Source organism: Vombatus ursinus, unplaced genomic scaffold (assembly GCF_900497805.2).
Source record: "Vombatus ursinus unplaced genomic scaffold, bare-nosed wombat genome assembly UNPS02014770.1, whole genome shotgun sequence".
NCBI lineage: Eukaryota > Metazoa > Chordata > Mammalia > Diprotodontia > Vombatidae > Vombatus > Vombatus ursinus.
The window spans coordinates 1,174,336-1,181,912 of record NW_020954548.1 but is presented as its reverse complement, the minus strand read 5'-3'; positions in this window follow the sequence as shown (position 1 = coordinate 1,181,912).

Genomic DNA, 7,577 nt, shown 5'->3' with positions numbered 1-7,577 from the left:
GGAAACCTGAATTGCCCTAAAAGAAACTCTGCCTTCTTTCACCCTCCGAAATAAAATAAAATCTTCAGTTTTCTCTAAAGTGTCATTGCCTTGCCTTGAGTGGGATGGGCTGTGTGGGGCCAGTGAATGATTGGTACAGAAAACAATCTAGAAATAGGAGCAATCTCAGAAGATGGGCTTGGACTGACCCAAAGAACTCCTTACCTTTTTTTTAGTAGGAGGGTGGGGCAGAGAATCTCCTGGAGACCTAGTGACTGGGAGGTGCAATAGAGAGTGAATTCTGTTATGCTTAGGGACCCAGTTGAAGGCTCAGACCCTTAACACAATTGCCCCTCATATAGTAGGTGCTAAATGTTTATTGATGGACTGACTGACTGGTGACCTGTCTTGTTTACAGGAAGCAGCTGAACACTTTAAAGAAGGAAGGCCCAAGAAAGAGTACTGGGTTCTTCATGGCCATCCTTGTGTTCCAGCCCCTATTTTCCTGCTCCCAATCCTCAACACCAAAGGACCAACTCCCCAAGTCAAAAAGTTGGCCCTAGAGAGAGGAGCCAGCCAGATCACAGGATCATAGATTTAAAGCTAGAAAGGATTTCATCTAGTCCAACCCTGTCATCTTAAAGATGAGGAAACTGAGACCCAGAATTTTAAAGTGGCACAGAACTGAGCCTGAATACAGGTTCCCTGCTTCCAAATTCACTTTTTCTCACTGCACTAAGAATTGCCACAGAATATCAAAACTAGAAGAGGTCTTAAACCATAAAATGTTAGAGCTAGAAGGTACCTAAGTTTTATGAATGGAGAAATAGGTACAGATAGATGAGTGGAAAGATCCCTGGTCTAGAACCTGGGTACTAATCCCAGAACTGCTATTAACTAGCATCATGATCTCAATTTCCTAAGTTGTAAAGTGAAGATAATAATACCTGATATTGCTATTTTTACAAGGTTATTATACTCCAACGCAAAGTGCAATCAAAATATAATGTGTTATTAAAGTGTTAACTATATTCCCCTCCAATAAATTATTAAGGAGTTTTAAACACCACCAAAAATAATATCTTGGGGGGGGAAGCAATTGGGGTTTGATTTGTTCAGGGTCACACAGATAGTAAGTGTCTGAGGTCAGATTTGAACTCAGATCCTCCTGACTCCAGGGCTGGTGCTCTATCCACTGTGCCACCTAGCTGACCCCAAAAATATTATCAAAGGGTGCTCAGGATCCCTCTAAAAGCTTTTCCAAAAATAGTGTGAAATCCTTCCCTTCCCTATATTTCCCCAAATTTCACAAACTCTGAAATTCTTTTTTAATTAGAAAACATGACTAGAAGGGTTATGAGTTGGTCCAACTTATTGTGAATGTCTTTAACTAGATTACCTCCCTTTTAACATTTAGCTGAAGTTCACAAAAAATTGAATTGGAGATATGAACTAGAGAGGGGAAGCGGAGAGGAGGTAGAAGAGGCCAGAATGTTCTGAGGACCCTAACATCCTGGTGGATATGGTCCCCAACCAGAGGTATCAACGAGCCCAGAAGCAGAGTGTCTTGTAAACATTGGTTGCTCCAAATACATTTGCTGAACTGAGTTACAGAGCCTGGTTTTGTCCTGGGATGGGATATCAGTGGGAGATCTAGGGATTAGGCAGAAAGAAAAGAATAGAATTGGAGGTGAGATGGAAGAAACCTGAAGGGTGGTGGGTCCGAATCTGAACAATCAGTTTACCACGGGAATATCTGGGGACTGAGGAGAGAAATGAGAGTACAGAGTAGTGGAAAGAATGATGGATTTGGAGTCAGAGACCCTGGGTTTGAATCCCTTATCTGCCACTTGATAGCTGGATGACTTTGAGAAGGTTACTTCTCTTCGCTGAGCCTCAGTTTCCTCATCTGTAAGATGATAGGGTTGAATTAGATAAACTTTAATGTCCCTTGGAGTTCTAAATCTATGATCCTATGGATGAAATAAAATTGAGGAAGAGAGTTCAGAAAAGGGGTGGGCATGGAAACATAGTCCTTCATCTGTTTTCCAGGTTCATGACATAAACCTTGACAGTTGTAACATGGAGGGGAGTAGGACACTAAGATCTCTGAAGGATTGTTGTTGTTCAATCATATCTGACTCTTGGTGACCCCATTGGGGGTTTTCTTGGAAGAGATACTGGAGTGGTTTGCTATTTTCTTCTCTGGCTCATTTTATAGATAAGGAAACTGAAGCAAAAAGGGTTAAATGACTTGCCCCGGTTCACGCAGCTAGTGAGTATCTGAGATCAGATATAAACTCAGGTCTTCCTGACTCCAGACCTAGCACTCTATCCACTACACCACCTAGCTGCCCTGATCTATGAAGGGAGATACTCTCAAATGGATCTGTGATCTTATCAATGATGAGACTTGGGTGCTTCCTCCAATGATACACATTGTGACCCATCCATGCTTTCCTGTCCTACTTTTCCATGTCCTCCTATATGTCTGTGCAATAGACATTCTTCATCTACTTGGATTTTCTGTTGTTTGTGTGGTTGTTTTTTTTTTCCTGTGTGGATAGTTAGGCAAACACTTTGGAGTGTTTGGATTACTTTTTCTCTATGTCCTTATCTGCAAACTTCTTGTCTTCCTCTCCTTTCAAGTAGAAATATGGGCCATTGTGTCTCCTCACAGTGTTTGTCTGGGATTGGGGAGGGGGAACATCAGGGAAAATCTGAAGCTTGGGATCTCCCTCCTGAGGTGCCTCTTCAGGCTAGGGCAGCTTGAAATCCAGTTTGGCCATACTCCATTTTGAAAAGGAAGGCAGTGATGAAGGAGAAAACATATAGGTTGAAAACCTGGGCTTCTCCAAGGGAGCTTGAGGTGTTCCATAGGGAACTGGTGAGGGGATGGGCACAACAGGGGATGATTTAAGGAGGTAAATTTACTAGAGGTACCCTCTAGTCTAGTTTTCTTCTTTCTACTTCCTGGAGGGAATTAGGACTGATCCTTCTTTTCCTATCCCCCCTTTATTTGTTTGTTTGTTTGTTTTGTATTACACAGTTTTGTTAGTGGTTGTGGTATAATATTGTGTTGTTTTCTCAGATGTAACTTGGCATAGAGGAAGGAGTGCTGGACTTGATATCAGGAAAACTTGGGTTCAAATTCCCAAATCCCAATTCTAGACTCTTACCAGTTGATTGATTCTGGAAAAATCACTTTTAATCTCTACATGGTTCTGGCAACTTACCAAGACTTATTTACTGAGTCATAGATTGGTTGCCGTTTGCATTGGTGGAGGGATTCCCCACACTGAGAATTTTCCCATGCTATTCCACCAAATATCTTGTGTATTGAATATTCATATGCTGGGCAGCTAGAAGTCAAGTTCGGTAGGAGAGAGAATATGAAGACCTGGGAGAATGAGGGATGATATACTGGGTCTATGGGTAGTCTTCTTTTGGGACTGGGACCAGATCCTCACATGCACTGGGGTCAAGAGACTTGAATTGTAGTTTGAGTTCTATTCATTTATAATGTCACTTAGGTCAAACGTCTCCCCTTTCCTTGGCTTAATTTTCCTTCTCCATGAAATAACTGGTTGGACTAGATGATCTTTAAAGTTTCTTTCCATTTCTTATTATCTACTTTCTATGTTCCTAAGTTAATAGCTCTGACAGTCTATAATAAAAGCATTGTTAGCTATTATTATTATCATTATTATTTAGGAATATCAATTTGGCCACTCTGTGGAGGCTGGATCGGAGAAAGGAAAAGCTGGATGAAGGATGACTCAGTGCAATAGATCAGGGCAAATGTGATGAGGGTTTGTACATGAGTAGTTGTGGTGTGAGAAGAGAAAGGGAAAAGTGGGAGAGATGTTGCGGAAGTAGAATCAAGGGGAATGACAAATGAGTGGTTGAGGACCACATCCCACAACGAATGGTCTGAGGACTCTCCTGAGACACAAAGAACATTGAGACTCTGCAATTGTGAGTTACCATGCTCCTTACATATGTTCCTCACTTTAAGTCTGTGGCTGATGTCACCCCAGCTTGGACTCTGTGTATATTTGTACTTTAAGTCTGTGCCTAGTACCACTCCAGATTCTGGAGCGGTGATGTTTTATAATTTCTGTTCTTGTTATGCCTTTTGAATAAATGCCTTCGCTGTGATCTGAGCCTACTGAGTGATTGTTATGGAACCACATCTGTCGGGGCTTGTAAACTACCATGTTAGAGGAGAGCCAATCCACAAAGTTATCCTTAGAATCTGAAGTAGCAGCTGACCCTGTGTGGAGCCAATCTGCTAGTGCCAATGCAAATTGAAGCGCTAATCTGAGAGCAAGCGCTACAAAGTTTCTTTTAAAGATGGGAGAGATTTGGACAGACTTGTAGAAGCAGTAAAAGTCAGTAAAAAAAAAAAAAAGGTTGAAAATTAAGGAGAGAGGGGATAATTAAAGAGACAAGCTTCCAAAAAAAAAAAAAAAAGACAGGAGGTGATGGGAACAAGGGCTAATGTTGGGTAGGGGAATGACCACTTCAGCTTTTGAGACTGGAGCAAAGGAGGCAGGAATGACTTATAGTGTTAACATGATTTGAAGTATGCAATTGGGAAGATGGAACTGGATCTCTGTGGAGAGGCTGAATTGGCTTATAGTGACAGTCCATTAAGAAATGCACAGAGTTGTCGTTCTGGTGTGATTGAACCAATTCACAGCTTCGCCAACATCACATTAGTGTGCCTGTTTTCCTGCAGCCCCCCTAGCATTTGTCATTTTCATCATTCATTATTTTTCCAATCTGATGGGTGTGATGTAGTACCTCAGAGCTCAGAAATTTGCATTTCTCTAATTATTAGCAATTGGAAGCATTTTTTAAATATGGTTATTGACAGTTTGAATTTCTACCTTTGAAAACTGCCTGCCAAACACAGATTTTCTGTTTTTTGAGTTCTTATTACCTCACCCAAGTTATTGTAATGATCTCCCTGACTTTTGTCTGCCCCTCTCCCATCAGTCCTTCCCACAGGGGCCAAAACAATCTTCCTAAGGCACAGTGTACTCACTCCTCTGCTCAAGGACCTACTTTTTTCCCTTGGTGGTAAAATATAAACTTCTTAGCTGGGAATTTAAAGTCCTACATAGCCTTGTTCCTAACTAACTTTTCAGACATTTCATATTGCTCTCCTTCACATATCTTGTGTTTCAGCCAATCTTAACTTCAGTCAGTTTTCCAAAGTGGACATTGCATCTTCTGACATACTCTCCCTCCTTTTTTCTGCCTCTTAGAAATCTTTTCTGCATTCAAGGCTCATCTTGAACACCTCCTCCTCCATGAATCCTTGATCCTTTTCAACTGCCTCCCTCCTCAAATTCTCTTAAAAAAACTCTGCCTTAACTTTCCTTGGGCCCTCTCACTTCCTACCCAGAATTATATTATCTGTGAACAAGTGGTGTTTCACAAGAGACTAGAAGTTCTGTGAGGGCAGGAACTGCTTCATTTGGGCCTTTGTATCTCCACAGCAAGCACTATAGCTTTCATGAGGTAAGCACTAATATTAAAAATCTGGTCAATGCAGGAACCAATCTTGATTTCAAGAGACTGAAAATGAAGCATGCCTCCTGCCTCTTAGCAGTAAAGTGTTGTATGACTGACTATAAGGGCAGAAAAGAACATTTTCAGGAAGGACCAATGTATTTTTTTTTTAACAATGTTATTGGTTATATTGAAGGGCTTGGATTTGGGGATGGGGCAGTAACAGAAATTGAAGGAGAAAAAAGGATCATCAATAAAACATTTGTAAAATACACAAAAGAGGACAAAAAGTTTGGAAGTAGACAGAAACAGAGCAAACTGGTGTGTGTGTGTGTGTGAGAGAGAGAGAGAGAGACAGAGACAGAGAGACAGAGAAAGACAGACAGAGACAGAGACAGAGAGACAGAGAGAGACAGAGATTAGCAGGATGTGATTTCATTGGTGCAGGGAACTCTAAATGGAGGATTCCCTCTTTCAATTGCCCTTACAGTTTATAGCTTGCCTAGGGCATGAAAGTCAAGATCACACAGCCAGTAGGAATCAAGTTGGGGCTATGAACCCAGGGACTCTGGATAATGAGACCCTTTCTCTATTCACTAAGCCAGGCTCACTTGACATTGATCCATATAATACATACATACATACATATAGTCTTCTAAAAGATTGTAATAAGAGAAGTTCACGATATCACATGCAAATCTCTATTTGGTCGTTTGTGTTATTGAAATCTTTTAGTCTGTTGCATGATAAAAAAAAAAGAAAATGGAAGGAAAGGGGTGGAAAGGAAATTCCTGGTCATAGAGAAAGAAATGGCAACCAGACTGGGACTTATGGGAAGCCCAGGGCAGGGAAAAAGATTCCAGTTATGAAACATACACTGCCTGCCTGCCTGCCTATGCGTTACATACCACCTGATCCTGAGTGTGTTCTGATACCCCAGCAACTTCCCCCCTGGTTCCCAACAGGACTCTTACAGCTGGTACCTGCTCAGGCCTTCAGACATAGCCCTCCCTCTGAAAGCACAAGGTTAGAGGGGAAGTTAGGGAGGGGTTGGACTCACGACCTCTGAGGTCCCTTTGAGCTCCAAATCTATGACCCTATGGACCTTAGGACAGCTCCCTGGACCATGACATTCATATGAAGGGATGGTTCCCTTGTCAGTAGCCTGTGGTACACAGGTAGGACCCATCTGGCCAGGATGCTTCCTAAAGATGCTCCAGAGAATGGGATCCTCCTGGGCCACTGCTGTGATGATTCAGACTAGTGAGCGAGCCAGAGTGTGTGACTGGCCTGTCCATGGTCCACTTCTACACTGTGTTTGAGCAACGTGACATTCCTAAGGAGCATCTTATTCAGATGACAAAGTGACTCAATGGCAGAGAAGGGACTGACCCAAGTCTCCTGAGCCTCAGGACAGCTCCTGCCCAGGATGTGTCTTCATTTGGCTCCCAGGTTGCTGCTGTGTGCAGTGTGAATGTGGGCTAGAGACCAGACACCTCTTTGCAAATGCAGCTGTGGTCTGGGTCTCCCCTTTACCACCTCAGTCTTTCAATTTGTAGAATCTGGGTATCCAACTTCTGATGGGGGGTGTGTGCAAATCATAGGATGAGAATGACAGCTTGAGTGAAAGCTGGAAGGGACCTTAGATGTCATCTACACCAACTGCTTCTCCTCATTTTACAGATGGGGAAACTGAGATCCAGGGTTATTAAGTCATACAAGTAGTTATTGAGAGAGCCAGGTGATTTGGCCCCAGATCTCTATTTCAATCAGTGTCATTCCACAGCACCTCTCTGCTTTCCAAAAGTTGGAGAAGAAGTGAAACAGAAGGCTACTGGTAAATGGGATGCACCCAGCCTGACTGAAGAAAAGAAAGTGCAAGAGGCTGCCAGAGCCCCATTAGAGTTGGGGATCCTGAGAGGGAGCACAGCTACCCCTGCAGGGGGTGCACAGCCTCACCACCTCCTGGATCAGTAATTCAACAGGGCCCCTGGCATCCTAAACCAGGCACTGTGCCAACCAATGAGTGACACCCACTGGGAGACCTACCTAGGGCGTGCCCTTTCAGGGAACCC